Consider the following 16,601-nt stretch of genomic DNA (forward strand, 5'->3'; position numbering starts at 1 on the left):
CTCGGGCACCTTATGGCGGTTCTGCTGTGAGTCAAAGATTTTCGAATCGCACGAAAAACAGATAGTGAATTGTAACATTCATGGCCACCTAATGATGATGGATCACTCAAATTGCGTCCCGATTCAATACATCGTCCTCCAGCAGACTTGTCTCCATGGGTCTATTGCTGCCTCGGGCACCTTATGGCCGTTCTGCTGTGAGTCAAAGATTTTCGAATCGGACGAAAAACTGATAGTGAATTGTAACGTTCAGGGCCACCTAATGACGATGGATCACTCAAATTGCGTCCCGATTCAATACATCGTCCTCCAGCAGACTTGTCTCCATGGGTCTATTGCTGCCTCGGGGATCTTATGGCCGTTCTGCTGTGAGTCAAAGATTTTCGAATCGGACGAAAAACAGATAGTGAATTGTAACATTCAGGGCCACCTAATACGATGGATCACTCAAATTGCGTCCCGATTCAATACATCGTCCTCCAGCAGACTTGTCTCCATGGGCCTATTGCTGCCTCGGGCACCTTATGGCGGTTCTGCTGTGAGTCAAAGATTTTCGAATCGGACGAAAAACAGATAGTGAATTGTAACATTCATGGCCACCTAATGACGATGGATCACTCAAATAGCATCCCGATTCAATACATCGTCCTCCAGCCGACTTGTCTCCATGGGTCTATTGCTGCATCGGGCACCTTATGGCCGTTCTGCTGTGAGTCTAGATTATCGAATACAACGAAAAACTGATAGTGAATTGTATCGTTCAGGGCCACCTAATGACGATGGATCACTCAAATTGCGTCCCGATTCAATACATCGTCCTCCAGCAGACTTGTCTCCATGGGTCTATTGCTGCCTCGGGCATCTTATGGCCGTTCTGCTGTGAGTCAAAGATTTTTGAATCTGACGAAAAACTGATAGTGAATAGTAACTTTCAGGGCCACCTAATGACGATGGATCACTCAAATTGCGTCCCGATTCAATACATCGTCCTCCAGCAGACTTGTCTCCATGGGTCTATTTGTTCCTTGGGCACCTTATGGCCGTTCTGCTGTGAGTCAAAGACTTTCGAATCGGACGAAAAACAGATAGTGAATTGTAAGATTCATGGCCACCTAATGACGATGGATCACTCAAATTGCGTCCCGATTCAATACATCGTCCTCCAGCCGACTTGTCTCCATGGGTCTATTGCTGAGTCGGGCACCTTATGGCCGTTCTGCTGTGAGTCTAGATTATCGAATGCGACGAAAAACTGATAGTGAATTGTAACGTTCAGGGCCACCTAATGACGATGGATCACTCAAATAGCGTCCCGATTCAATACATCGTCCTCCAGCAGACTTGTCTCCATGGGTCTATTGCTGCCTCGGGCACCTTATGGCCGTTCTGCTGTGAGTCAAAGATTTTCGAATCGGACGAAAAACTGATAGTGAATTGTAACGTTCTGGGCCACCTAATGACGATGGATCACTCAAATTGCGTCCCGATTCAATACATCGTCCTCCAGCCGACTTGTCTCCATGGGTCTATTGCTGCCTCGGGCACCTTATGGCCGTTCTGCTGTGGGTCAAAGATTTTCGAATCGGACGAAGAACTGATAGTGAATTGTAAAGTTCAGGGCCACCTAATGACGATGGATCACTCAAATTGCGTCCCGATTCAATACATCGTCCTCCAGCAGACTTGTCTCCATGGGGCTATTGCTGCCTCGGGCACCTTACGGCCGTTCTGCTGTGACTCAAAGATTTTCGAATCTGACGAAAAACTGATAGTGAATTGTAACATTCAGGGCCACCTAATGACGATGGATCACTCAAATTGCGTCCCGATTCAATACATCGTCCTCCAGCCGACTTGTCTCCATGGGTGTATTGCTGCCTCGGGCACCTTATGGCCGTTCTGCTGTGAGTCAAAGATTTTCGAATCGGACGAAAAACTGATAGTGAATTGTAACGTTCAGGGCCACCTAATGACGATGGATCACTCAAATTGCGTCCCGATTCAATACATCGTCCTCCAGCAGGCTTGTCTCCATGGGTCTATTGCTGCCTCGGGCACCTTATGGCCGTTCTGCTGTGAGTCAAAGATTTTCGAATCGGACGAAAAACTGATAGTGAATTGTAACATTCAGGGCCACCTAATGAGGATGGACCACACAAATTGCGTCCCCATTCAATACATCGTCCTCCAACAGACTTGTCTCCATGGGTCTATTGCTGCCTCGGGCTCCTTATGGCCGTTCTGCTGTGAGTCAAAGATTTTCAATTCGGACGAAAAACCGGTAGTGAATTGTAACATTCAGGGCCACCTAATGACGATGGATCACTCAAATTGCGTCCCGATTCAATACATCGTCCTCCATCCATCTTGTCTCCATGGGTCTATTGCTGCCTCGGGCACCTTACGGCCGTTCTGCTGTGAGTGTGATTTTCCAATCGGACGAAAAACTGATAGAGAATTGTAACATTCAGGGCCACCTAATGACGATGGATCACTCAAATTGCGTCCCGATTCAATACATCGTCCTCCAGCAGACTTGTCTCCATGTGCCTATTGCTGCCTCGGGCACCTTATGGCGGTTCTGCTGTGAGTCAAAGATTTTCGAATCGGACGAAAAACAGATAGTGAATTGTAACATTCATGGCACCTAATGTCGATGGATCCCTCAAATTGCGTCCCGATTCAATACATCGTCCTCCAGCAGACTTGTCTCCATGGGTCTATTGCTGCCTCGGGCACCTTATGGCCGTTCTGCTGTGAGTCAAAGATTTTCGAATCGGACAAAAAACTGATAGTGAATTGTAACGTTCAGGGCCACCTAATGACGATGGATCACTCAAATTGCGTCCCGATTCAATACATCGTCCTCCAGCAGACTTGTCTCCATGGGTCTATTGCTGCCTCGGGCACCTTATGGCCGTTCTGCAGTGAGTCAAAGATTTTCGAATCGGACGAAAAACAGATAGTGAATTGTAACATTCAGGGCCACCTAATGACGATGGATCACTCAAATTGCGTCCCGATTCAATACATCGTCCTCCAGCAGACTTGACTCCATGGGCCTATTGCTGCCTCGGGCACCTTATGGCGGTTCTGCTGTGAGTCAAAGATTTTCGAATCAGACGAAAAACTGATAGTGAATTGTAACATTCAGGGCCACCTAATGAGGATGGACCACACAAATTGCGTCCCGATTCAATACAACGTCATGCAGCAGACTTGTCTCCATGGGTCTATTGCTGCCTAGGGCACCTAATGGTCGTTCTCCCGTGAGTCTAGATTATCGAATGGGACGAAAAACTGATAGTTAATTCTAACATTCAGGGCCGCCTAATGACGATGGAACACTCAAATTGCGTCGCGATTCAATCCATCGTCCTCCAGCCGACTTGTCTCCATGGGTCTATTGCTGCCTCGGGCACCTTATGGCCGTTCTGCTGTGAGTCAAAGATTTTCGAATCGGACGAAAATCTGAAAGTGAATTGTAACATTCAGGGCCACGTAATGACGATGGATCACTCAAATTGCGTCCCGATTCAATACATCGTCCTCCAGCCGACTTGACTCCATGGGTCTATTGCTGCATCGGGCACCTTATGGCCGTTCTGCTGTGAGTCTAGATTATCGAATGCGACGAAAAACTGATAGTGAATTGTAACGTTCAGGGCCACCTAATGACGATGGATCACTCAAATTGCATCCCGATTCAATAGATCGTCCTCCAGCAGACTTGTCTCCATGGGCCTATTGCTTCCTCGGGCACCTTATGGCCGTTCTGCTGTGAGTCAAAGATTTTCGAATCGGACGAAAAACTGATAGTGGATTGTAACATTCAGGGCCACCTAATGACGATGGATCACTCAAATTGCGTCCCGATTCAATCCATCGTCCTCCAGCCGACTTGTCTCCATGGGTCTATTGCTGCCTCGGGCACCTTATGGCCGTTCTGCTGTGAGTCAAAGATTTTCGAATCGGACTAAAAACTGATAGTGAATTGTAACGTTCAGGGCCACCTAATGACGATGGAACACTCAAATTGCGTCCCGATTCAATACATCGTCCTCCAGCAGGCTTGTCCTCATGGGTCTATTGCTGCCTCGGGCACCTTATGGCCGTTCTGCTGTGAGTCAAAGATTTTCGAATCGGACGAAAAACTGATAGTGAATTGTAACATTCAGGGCCACCTAATGAGGATGGACCACACAAATTGCGTCCCGATTCAATACATCGTCATCCAGCAGACTTGTCTCCATGGGTCTATTGCTGCCTCGGGCACCTTATGGTCGTTCTCCCGTGAGTCTAGATTATCGAATGGGACGAAAAACTGATAGTTAATTCTAACATTCAGGGCCTCCTAATGACGATGGAACACTCAAATTGCGTCGCGATTCAATACATCGTTATCCTGCAACTTGTCTCCATGGGTCTATTGCTGCCTCGGGCACCTTATGACCGTTCTGCTGTGAGTCAAAGATTTTCGAATCGGACGAAAAACTGATAGTGAATTGTAACATTCAGGGTCACCTAATGACGATGGATCACTCAAATTGCGTCCCGATTCAATACATCGTTCTCCAGCCGACTTGACTCCAATGGGTCTATTGCTGCCTCGGGCACCTTATGGCCGTTCTGCTGTGAGTCTAGATTATCGAATGCAACGAAAAACTGATAGTGAATTGTATCGTTCAGGGCCACCTAATGACGATGGATCACTCAAATTGCGTCCCGATTCAATACATCGTCCTCCAGCAGACTTGTCTCCATGGGTCTATTGCTGCCTCGGGCACCTTATGGCCGTTCTGCTGTGAGTCAAAGATTTTTGAATCTGACGAAAAACTGATAGTGAATAGTAACTTTCAGGGCCACCTAATGACGATGGATCACTCAAATTGCGTCCCGATTCAATACATCGTCCTCCAGCAGACTTGTCTCCATGGGTCTATTAGTGCCTCGGGCACCTTATGGCCGTTCTGCTGTGGGTCAAAGACTTTCGAATCGGACGAAAAACAGTTAGTGAATTGTAAGATTCATGGCCACCTAATGACGATGGATCACTCAAATTGCGTCCCGATTCAATACATCGTCCTCCAGCCGACTTGTCTCCATGGGTCTATTGCTGAGTCGGGCACCTTATGGCCGTTCTGCTGTGAGTCTAGATTATCGAATGCGACGAAAAACTGATAGTGAATTGTAACGTTCAGGGCCACCTAATGACGATGGATCACTCAAATTGCGTCCCGATTCAATACATCGTCCTCCAGCAGACTTGTCTCCATGGGTCTATTGCTGCCTCGGGCAACTTATGGCCGTTCTGCTGTGAGTCAAAGATTTTCGAATCGGACGAAAAACTGATAGTGAATTGTAACGTTCAGGGCCACCTAATGACGATGGATCACTCAAATTGCGTCCCGATTCAATACATCGTCCTCCAGCCGACTTGTCTCCATGGGTCTATTGCTGAGTCGGGCACCTTATGGTCGTTCTCCCGTGAGTCTAGATTATCGAATGGGACGAAAAACTGATAGTTAATTCTAACATTCATGGCCTCCTAATGACGATGGAACACTCAAATTGCGTCGCGATTCAATACATCGTCATCCTGCAGACTTGTCTCCATGGGTCTATTGCTGCCTCGGGCACCTTATGGTCGTTCTCCCGTGAGTCTAGATTATCGAATGGGGCGAAAAACTGCTAGCTAATTGTAACATTCAGGGCCTCCTAATGACGATGGAACACTCAAATTGCGTCGCGATTCTATACATCGTCATCCAGCAGACTTGTCTCCATGGGTCTATTGCTGCCTCGGGCACCTTAAGGCCGTTCTGCTGTGAGTCAAAGATTTTCGAATCGGACGAAAAACTGATAGTGAATTGTAACTTTCAGGGCCACCTAATGACGATGGATCACTCAAATTGCGTCCCGATTCTATACATCGTCCACCAGCAGACTTGTCTCCATGGGTCTATTGCTGCCTCGGGAACCTTATGGCCGTTCTGCTGTGAGTCAATGATTTTCGAATCGGACGAAAAACTGATAGTGAATTGTAACGTTCAGAGCCACCTAATGACGATGGATCACTCAAATTGCGTCCCGATTCAATACATCGTCCTCCAGAAGACTTGTCTCCATGGGTCTATTGCTGCCTCGGGCAGCTTATGGCCGTTCTGCTGTGAGTCAAAGATTTTCGAATCGGACGAAAAACAGATAGTGAATTGTAACATTCAGGGCCACCTAATGACGATGGATCACTCAAATTACGTCCCGATTCAATACATCGTCCTCCAGCCGACTTGTCTCCATGGGTCTATTGCTGCCTCGGGCACCTTATGGCCGTTCTGCTGTGAGTCAAAGATTTTCGAATCGGACGAATAACTGATAGTGAATTAATTGTAACTTTCAGGGCCACCTAATGACGATGGATAACTCAAATTGCGTCCCGATTCAATACATCGTCCTCCAGCCGACTTGTCTCCATGGGTCTATTGCTGCCTCGGGCAGCTTATGGCCGTTCTGCTGTGAGTCAAAGATTTTCGAATCGGACGAAAAACAGATAGTGAAGTGTAACATTCATGGCCACCTAATGAGGATGGACCACACAAATTGCGTCCCGATTCAATACATCGTCATCCAGCAGACTTGTCTCCATGGGTCTATTGCTGCCTCGGGCACCTTATGGTCGTTCTCCCGTGAGTCTAGATTATCGAATGGGACGAAAAACTGATAGTTAATTCTAACATTCATGGCCTCCTAATGACGATGGAACACTCAAATTGCGTCGCGATTCAATACATCGTCATCCTGCAGACTTGTCTCCATGGGTCTATTGCTGCCTCGGGCACCTTATGGTCGTTCTCCCGTGAGTCTAGATTATCGAATGGGGCGAAAAACTGATAGTTAATTGTATCATTCAGGGCCTCCTAATGACGATGGAACACTCAAATTGCGTCGCGATTCTATACATCGTCATCCAGCAGACTTGTCTCCATGGGTCTATTGCTGCCTCGGGCACCTTAAGGCCGTTCTGCTGTGAGTCAATGATTTCCGAATCGGACGAAAAACTGATAGTGAATTGTAACTTTCAGGGCCACCTAATGACGATGGATCGCTCAAATTGCGTCCCGATTCAATACATCGTCCTCCAGCAGACTTGTCTCCATGGGTCTATTGCTGCCTCGGGCACCTTATGGCCGTTCTGCTGTGAGTCAATGATTTTCGAATCGGACGAAAAACTGATAGTGAATTGTAACGTTCAGAGCCACCTAATGACGATGGATCACTCAAATTGCGTTCCGATTCAGTACATCGTCCTCCAGCAGACTTGTCTCCATGGGTCTATTGCTGCCTCGGGCAGCTTATGGCCGTTCTGCTGTGAGTCAAAGATTTTCGAATCGGACGAAAAACAGATAGTGAATTGTAACATTCAGGGCCACCTAATGACGATGGATCACTCAAATTACGTCCCGATTCAATACATCGTCCTCCAGCCGACTTGTCTCCATGGGTCTATTGCTGCCTCGGCACCTTATGGCCGTTCTGCTGTGAGTCTAGATTATCGAATGCGACGAAAAACTGATAGTGAATTGTAACGTTCAGGGCCACCTAATGACGATGGATCACTCAAATTGCATCCCGATTCAATAGATCGTCCTCCAGCAGACTTGTCTCCATGGGCCTATTGCTTCCTCGGGCACCTTATGGCCGTTCTGCTGTGAGTCAAAGATTTTCGAATCGGACGAAAAACTGATAGTGGATTGTAACATTCAGGGCCACCTAATGACGATGGATCACTCAAATTGCGTCCCGATTCAATCCATCGTCCTCCAGCCGACTTGTCTCCATGGGTCTATTGCTGCCTCGGGCACCTTATGGCCGTTCTGCTGTGAGTCAAAGATTTTCGAATCGGACTAAAAACTGATAGTGAATTGTAACGTTCAGGGCCACCTAATGACGATGGAACACTCAAATTGCGTCCCGATTCAATACATCGTCCTCCAGCAGGCTTGTCTCCATGGGTCTATTGCTGCCTCGGGCACCTTATGGCCGTTCTGCTGTGAGTCAAAGATTTTCGAATCGGACGAAAAACTGATAGTGAATTGTAACATTCAGGGCCACCTAATGAGGATGGACCACACAAATTGCGTCCCGATTCAATACATCGTCATCCAGCAGACTTGTCTCCATGGGTCTATTGCTGCCTCGGGCACCTTATGGTCGTTCTCCCGTGATTCTAGATTATCGAATGAGACGAAAAACTGATAGTTAATTCTAACATTCAGGGCCTCCTAATGACGATGGAACACTCAAATTGCGTCGCGATTCAATACATCGTTATCCTGCAGACTTGTCTCCATGGGTCTATTGTTGCCTCGGGCACCTTATGGCCGTTCTGCTGTGAGTCAAAGATTTTCGAATCGGACGAAAAACTGATAGTGAATTGCAACATTCAGGGTCACCTAATGACGATGGATCACTCAAATTGCGTCCCGATTCAATACATCGTTCTCCAGCCGACTTGACTCCAATGGGTCTATTGCTGCCTCGGGCACCTTATGGCCGTTCTGCTGTGAGTCTAGATTATCGAATGCAACGAAAAACTGATAGTGAATTGTATCGTTCAGGGCCACCTAATGACGATGGATCACTCAAATTGCGTCCCGATTCAATACATCGTCCTCCAGCAGACTTGTCTCCATGGGTCTATTGCTGCCTCGGGCACCTTATGGCCGTTCTGCTGTGAGTCAAAGATTTTTGAATCTGACGAAAAACTGATAGTGAATAGTAACTTTCAGGGCCACCTAATGACGATGGATCACTCAAATTGCGTCCCGATTCAATACATCGTCCTCCAGCAGACTTGTCTCCATGGGTCTATTAGTGCCTCGGGCACCTTATGGCCGTTCTGCTGTGAGTCAAAGACTTTCGAATCGGACGAAAAACAGATAGTGAATTGTAAGATTCATGGCCACCTAATGACGATGGATCACTCAAATTGCGTCCCGATTCAATACATCGTCCTCCAGCCGACTTGTCTCCATGGGTCTATTGCTGAGTCGGGCACCTTATGGCCGTTCTGCTGTGAGTCTAGATTATCGAATGCGACGAAAAACTGATAGTGAATTGTAACGTTCAGGGCCACCTAATGACGATGGATCACTCAAATTGCGTCCCGATTCAATACATCGTCCTCCAGCAGACTTGTCTCCATGGGTCTATTGCTGCCTCGGGCAACTTATGGCCGTTCTGCTGTGAGTCAAAGATTTTCGAATCGGACGAAAAACTGATAGTGAATTGTAACGTTCAGGGCCACCTAATGACGATGGATCACTCAAATTGCGTCCCGATTCAATACATCGTCCTCCAGCCGACTTGTCTCCATGAGTCTATTGCTGCCTCGGGCACCTTATGGCCGTTCTGCTGTGAGTCAAAGATTTTCGAATCGGACGAAAAACTGATAGTGAATTGAAACTTTCAGGGCCATCTTATGACGATGGATCACTCAAATTGAGTCCCGATTCAATACATCGTCCTACAGCCGACTTGTCTCCATGGGTGTATTGCTGCCTCGGGCACCTTATGGCCGTTCTGCTGTGGGTCAAAAATTTTCGAATCGGACGAAGAACTGATAGTGAATTGTAACGTTCAGGGCCACCTAATGACGATGGATCACTCAAATTGCGTCCCGATTCAATACATCGATCTCCAGCAGGCTTGTCTCCATGGGTCTACTGCTGCCTCGGGCACCTTATGGCCGTTCTGCTGTGAGTCAAAGATTTTCGAATCGGACGAAAAACTGATAGTGAATTGTAACATTCAGGGCCACCTAATGAGGATGGACTACACAAATTACGTCCCCATTCAATACATCGTCCTCCAACAGACTTGTCTCCATGGGTCTATTGCTGCCTCGGGCTCCTTATGGCCGTTCTGCTGTGAGTCAAAGATTTTCAATTCGGACGAAAGACCGATAGTGAATTGTAACATTCAGGGCCACCTAATGACGATGGATCACTCAAATTGCGTCCCGATTCAATACATCGTCCTCCATCCAACTTGTCTCCATGGGTCTATTGCTGCCTCGGGCACCTTATGGCCGTTCTGCTGTGAGTGTGATTTTCCAATCGGACGAAAAACTGATAGTGAATTGTAACATTCAGGGCCACCTAATGACGATGGATCACTCAAATTGCGTCCCGATTCTATACATCGTCCTCCAGCAGACTTGTCTCCATGGGTCTATTGCTGCCTAGGGCACCTAATGGTCGTTCTCCCGTGAGTCTAGATTATCGAATGGGACGAAAAACTGATAGTTAATTCTAACATTCAGGGCCTCCTAATGACGATGGAACACACAAATTGCGTCGCGATTCAATACATCGTCATCCTGCAGACTTGTCTCCATGGGTCTATTGCTGCCTCGGGCACCTTATGGTCGTTCTCCCGTGAGTCTAGATTATCGAATGGGGCGAAAAACTGCTAGCTAATTGTAACATTCAGGGCCTCCTAATGACGATGGAACACTCAAATTGCGTCGCGATTCTATACATCGTCATCCAGCAGACTTGTCTCCATGGGTCCATTGCTGCCTCGGGCACCTTAAGGCCGTTCTGCTGTGAGTCAAAGATTTTCGAATCGGACGAAAAACTGATAGTGAATTGTAACTTTCAGGGCCACCTAATGACGATGGATCACTCAAATTGCGTCCCGATTCTATACATCGTCCACCAGCAGACTTGTCTCCATGGGTCTATTGCTGCCTCGGGAACCTTATGGCCGTTCTGCTGTGAGTCAATGATTTTCGAATCGGACGAAAAACTGATAGTGAATTGTAACGTTCAGAGCCACCTAATGACGATGGATCACTCAAATTGCGTCCCGATTCAATACATCGTCCTCCAGAAGACTTGTCTCCATGGGTCTATTGCTGCCTCGGGCAGCTTATGGCCGTTCTGCTGTGAGTCAAAGATTTTCGAATCGGACGAAAAACAGATAGTGAATTGTAACATTCAGGGCCACCTAATGACGATGGATCACTCAAATTACGTCCCGATTCAATACATCGTCCTCCAGCCGACTTGTCTCCATGGGTCTATTGCTGCCTCGGGCACCTTATGGCCGTTCTGCTGTGAGTCAAAGATTTTCGAATCGGACGAATAACTGATAGTGAATTAATTGTAACTTTCAGGGCCACCTAATGACGATGGATAACACAAATTGCGTCCCGATTCAATACATCGTCCTCCAGCCGACTTGTCTCCATGGGTCTATTGCTGCCTCGGGCAGCTTATGGCCGTTCTGCTGTGAGTCAAAGATTTTCGAATCGGACGAAAAACAGATAGTGAAGTGTAACATTCATGGCCACCTAATGAGGATGGGCCACACAAATTGCGTCCCGATTCAATACATCGTCATCCAGCAGACTTGTCTCCATGGGTCTATTGCTGCCTCGGGCACCTTATGGTCGTTCTCCCGTGAGTCTAGATTATCGAATGGGACGAATAACTGATAGTGAATTAATTGTAACTTTCAGGGCCACCTAATGACGATGGATAACTCAAATTGCGTCCCGATACAATACATCGTCCTCCAGCCGACTTGTCTCCATGGGTCTATTGCTGCCTCGGGCACCTTATGGCCGTTCTGCTGTGACTCAAAGATTTTCAAATCTGACGAAAAACTGATAGTGAATTGTAACATTCAGGGCCACCTAATGACGATGGATCACTCAAATTGCGTCCCGATTCAATACATCGTCCTCCAGCCGACTTGTCTCCATGGGTCTATTGCTGCCTCGGGCACCTTATGGCCGTTCTGCTGTGAGTCAAAGATTTTCGAATCGGACGAAAAACTGATAGTGAATTGTAACGTTCAGGGCCACCTAATGACGATGGATCACTCAAATTGCGTCTTGATCCAATACATCGTCCTCCAGCAGGCTTGTCTCCATGGGTCTATTGCTGCCTCCGGCACCTTATGGCCGTTCTGCTGTGAATCAAAGATTTTCGAATCGGACGAAAAACAGATAGTGAATTGTAACATTCAGGGCCACCTAATGAGGATGGACCACACAAATTGCGTCCCGATTCAATACATCGTCATACAGCTGACTTGTCTCCATGGGTCTATTGCTGCCTCGGGCACCTTATGGTCGTTCTCCCATGAGTCTAGATTATCGAATGGGACGAAAAACTGATAGTTAATTCTAACATTCATGGCCTCCTAATGACGATGGAACACTCAAATTGCGTCGCGATTCAATACATCGTTATCCTGCAGACTTGTCTCCATGGGTCTATTGCTGCCTCGGGCACCTTATGGTCGTTCTCCCGTGAGTCTAGTTTATCGAATGGGGCGAAAAACTGATAGTTAATTGTAACATTCAGGGCCTCCTAATGACGATGGAACACTCAAATTGCGTCGCGTTTCTATACATCGTCATCCAGCAGACTTGTCTCCATGGGTCTATTGCTGCCTCGGGCACCTTAAGGCCGTTCTGCTGTGAGTCAATGATTTTCGAATCGGACGAAAAACTGATAGTGAATTGTAACTTTCAGGGCCACCTAATGACGATGGATCACTCAAATTGCGTCCCGATTCAATACATCGTCCTCCAGCAGACTTGTCTCCATGGGTCTATTGCTGCCTCGGGCACCTTATGGCCGTTCTGCTGTGAGTCAATGATTTTCGAATCGGACGAAAAACTGATAGTGAATTGTAACGTTCAGAGCCACCTAATGACGATGGATCACTCAAATTGCGTCCCGATTCAATACATCGTCCTCCAGCAGACTTGTCTCCATGGGTCTATTGCTGCCTCGGGCAGCTTATGGCCGTTCTGCTGTGAGTCAAAGATTTTCGAATCGGACGAAAAACAGATAGTGAATTGTAACATTCAGGGCCACCTAATGACGATGGATCACTCAAATTACGTGCCGATTCAATACATCGTCCTCCAGCCGACTTGTCTCCATGGGTCTATTGCTGCCTCGGGCGCCTTATGGCCGTTCTGCTGTGAGTCAAAGATTTTCGAATCGGACGAATAACTGATAGTGAATTAATTGTAACTTTCAGGGCCACCTAATGACGATGGATAACTCAAATTGCGTCCCGATTCAATACATCGTCCTCCAGCCGACTTGTCTCCATGGGTCTATTGCTGCCTCGGGCAGCTTATGGCCGTTTTGCTGTGAGTCAAAGATTTTCGAATCGGACGAAAAACAGATAGTGAAGTGTAACGTTCAGGGCCACCTAATGAGGATGGACCACACAAATTCGTTCCCGATTCAATACATCGTCATCCAGCAGACTTGTCTCCATGGGTCTATTGCTGCCTCGGGCACCTTATGGTCGTTCTCCCGTGAGTCTAGATTATCGAATGGGACGAAAAACTGGTAGTTAATTCTAACATTCTTGGCCTCCTAATGACGATGGAACACTCAAATTGCGTCGCGATTCAATACATCGTCATCCTGCAGACTTGTCTCCGTGGGTCTATTGCTGCCTCGGGCACCTTATGGTCGTTCTCCCGTGAGTCTAGATTATCGAATGGGGCGAAAAACTGATAGTTAATTGTATCATTCAGGGCCTCCTAATGACGATGGAACACTCAAATTGCGTCGCGATTATATACATCGTCATCCAGCAGACTTGTCTCCATGGGTCTATTGCTGCCTCGGGCACCTTAAGGCCGTTCTGCTGTGAGTCAATGATTTTCGAATCGGACGAAAAACTGATAGTGAATTGTAACTTTCAGGGCCACCTAATGACGATGGATCACTCAAATTGCGTCCCGATTCAATACATCGTCCTCCAGCAGACTTGTCTCCATGGGTCTATTGCTGCCTCGTGCACCTTATGGCCGTTCTGCTGTGAGTCAATGATTTTCGAATCGGACGAAAAACTGATAGTGAATTGTAACGTTCAGAGCCACCTAATGACGATGGATCACTCAAATTGCGTTCCGATTCAGTACATCGTCCTCCAGCAGACTTGTCTCCATGGGTCTATTGCTGCCTCGGGCAGCTTATGGCCGTTCTGCTGTGAGTCAAAGATTTTCGAATCGGACGAAAAACAGATAGTGAATTGTAACATTCAGGGCCACCTAATGACGATGGATCACTCAAATTACGTCCCGATTCAATACATCGTCCTCCAGCCGACTTGTCTCCATGGGTCTATTGCTGCCTCGGCACCTAATGGCCGTTCTGCTGTGAGTCAAAGATTTTCGAATCGGACGAATAACTGATAGTGAATTAATTGTAACTTTCAGGGCCACCTAATGACGATGGATAACTCAAATTGCGTCCCGATTCAATACATCGTCCTCCAGCCGACTTGTCTCCATGGGTCTATTGCTGCCTCGGGCAGCTTATGGCCGTTCTGCTGTGAGTCAAAGATTTTCGAATCGGACGAAAAACAGATAGTGAATTGTAACATTCAGGGCCACCTAATGACGATGGATCACTCAAATTACGTCCCGATTCAATACATCGTCCTCCAGCCGACTTGACTCCATGGGTCTATTGCTGCCTCGGGCACCTTATGGCCGTTCTGCTGTGAGTCAAAGATTTTCGAATCGGACGAATAACTGATAGTGAATTAATTGTAACTCTCAGGGCCACCTAATGACGATGGATGACTCAAATTGCGTCCCGATTCAATACATCGTCCTCCAGCCGACTTGTCTCTATGGGTCTATTGCTGCCTCGGGCACCTTATGGCCGTTCTGCTGTGACTCAAAGATTTTCAAATCTGACGAAAAACTGATAGTGAATTGTAACATTCAGGGCCACCTAATGACGATGGATCACTCAAATTGCGTCCCGATTCAATACATCGTCCTCCAGCCGACTTGTCTCCATGGGTCTATTGCCGCCTCGGGCACCTTCTGCTGTGAGTCAAAGATTTTCGAATCGGACGAAAAACTGATAGTGAATTGTAACGTTCAGGGCCACCTAATGACGATGGATCACTCAAATTGCGTCTTGATCCAATACATCGTCCTCCAGCAGGCTTGTCTCCATGGGTCTATTGCTGCCTCCGGCACCTTATGGCCGTTCTGCTGTGAATCAAAGATTTTCGAATCGGACGAAAAACAGATAGTGAATTGTAACATTCAGGGCCACCTAATGAGGATGGACCACACAAATTGCGTCCCGATTCAATACATCGTCATCCAGCTGACTTGTCTCCATGGGTCTATTGCTGCCTCGGGCACCTTATGGTCGTTCTCCCGTGAGTCTAGATTATCGAATGGGACGAAAAACTGATAGTTAATTCTAACATTCATGGCCTCCTAATGACGATGGAACACTCAAATTGCGTCGCGATTCAATACATCGTCATCCTGCAGACTTGTCTCCATGGGTCTATTGCTGCCTCGGGCACCTTATGGTCGTTCTCCCGTGACTCTAGATTATCGAATGGGGCGAAAAACTGATAGTTAATTGTAACATTCAGGGCCTCCTAATGACGATGGAACACTCAAATTTCGTCGCGATTCTATACATCGTCATCCAGCAGACTTGTCTCCATGGGTCTATTGCTGCCTCGGGCACTTTAAGGCCGTTCTGCTGTGAGTCAATGATTTTCGAATCGGACGAAAAACTGATAGTGAATTGTAACTTTCAGGGCCACCTAATGACGATGGATCACTCAAATTGCGTCCCGATTCAATACATCGTCCTCCAGCAGACTTGTCTCCATGGGTCTATTGCTGCCTCGGGCACCTTATGGCCGTTCTGCTGTGAGTCAATGATTTTCGAATCGGACGAAAAACTGATAGTGAATTGTAACGTTCAGAGCCACCTAATGACGATGGATCACTCAAATTGCGTCCCGATTCAATACATCGTCCTCCAGCAGACTTGTCTCCATGGGTCTATTGCTGCCTCGGGCAGCTTATGGCCGTTCTGCTGTGAGTCAATGATTTTCGAATCGGACGAAAAACTGATAGTGAATTGTAACGTTCAGAGCCACCTAATGACGATGGATCACTCAAATTGCGTCCCGATTCAATACGTCGTCCTCCAGCAGACTTGTCTCCATGGGTCTATTGCTGCCTCGGGCACCTTATGGCCGTTCTGCTGTGAATCAAAGATTTTCGAATCGGACGAATAACTGATAGTGAATTAATTGTAACTTTCAGGGCCACCTAATGACGATGGATAACTCAAATTGCGTCCCGATTCAATACATCGTCCTCCAGCCGACTTGTCTCCATGGGTCTATTGCTGCCTCGGGCAGCTTATGGCCGTTCTGCTGTGAGTCAAAGATTTTCGAATCGGACGAAAAACAGATAGTGAATTGTAACATTCAGGGCCACCTAATGACGATGGATCACTCAAATTACGTCCCGATTCAATACATCGTCCTCCAGCCGACTTGACTCCATGGGTCTATTGCCGCCTCGGGCACCTTCTGCTGTGAGTCAAAGATTTTCGAATCGGACGAAAAACTGATAGTGAATTGTAACGTTCAGGGCCACCTAATGACGATGGATCACTCAAATTGCGTCTTGATCCAATACATCGTCCTCCAGCAGGCTTGTCTCCATGGGTCTATTGCTGCCTCCGGCACCTTATGGCCGTTCTGCTGTGAATCAA

Source organism: Schistocerca cancellata, chromosome 12, assembly GCF_023864275.1.
Source record: "Schistocerca cancellata isolate TAMUIC-IGC-003103 chromosome 12, iqSchCanc2.1, whole genome shotgun sequence".
NCBI classification, from domain to species: domain Eukaryota; kingdom Metazoa; phylum Arthropoda; class Insecta; order Orthoptera; family Acrididae; genus Schistocerca; species Schistocerca cancellata.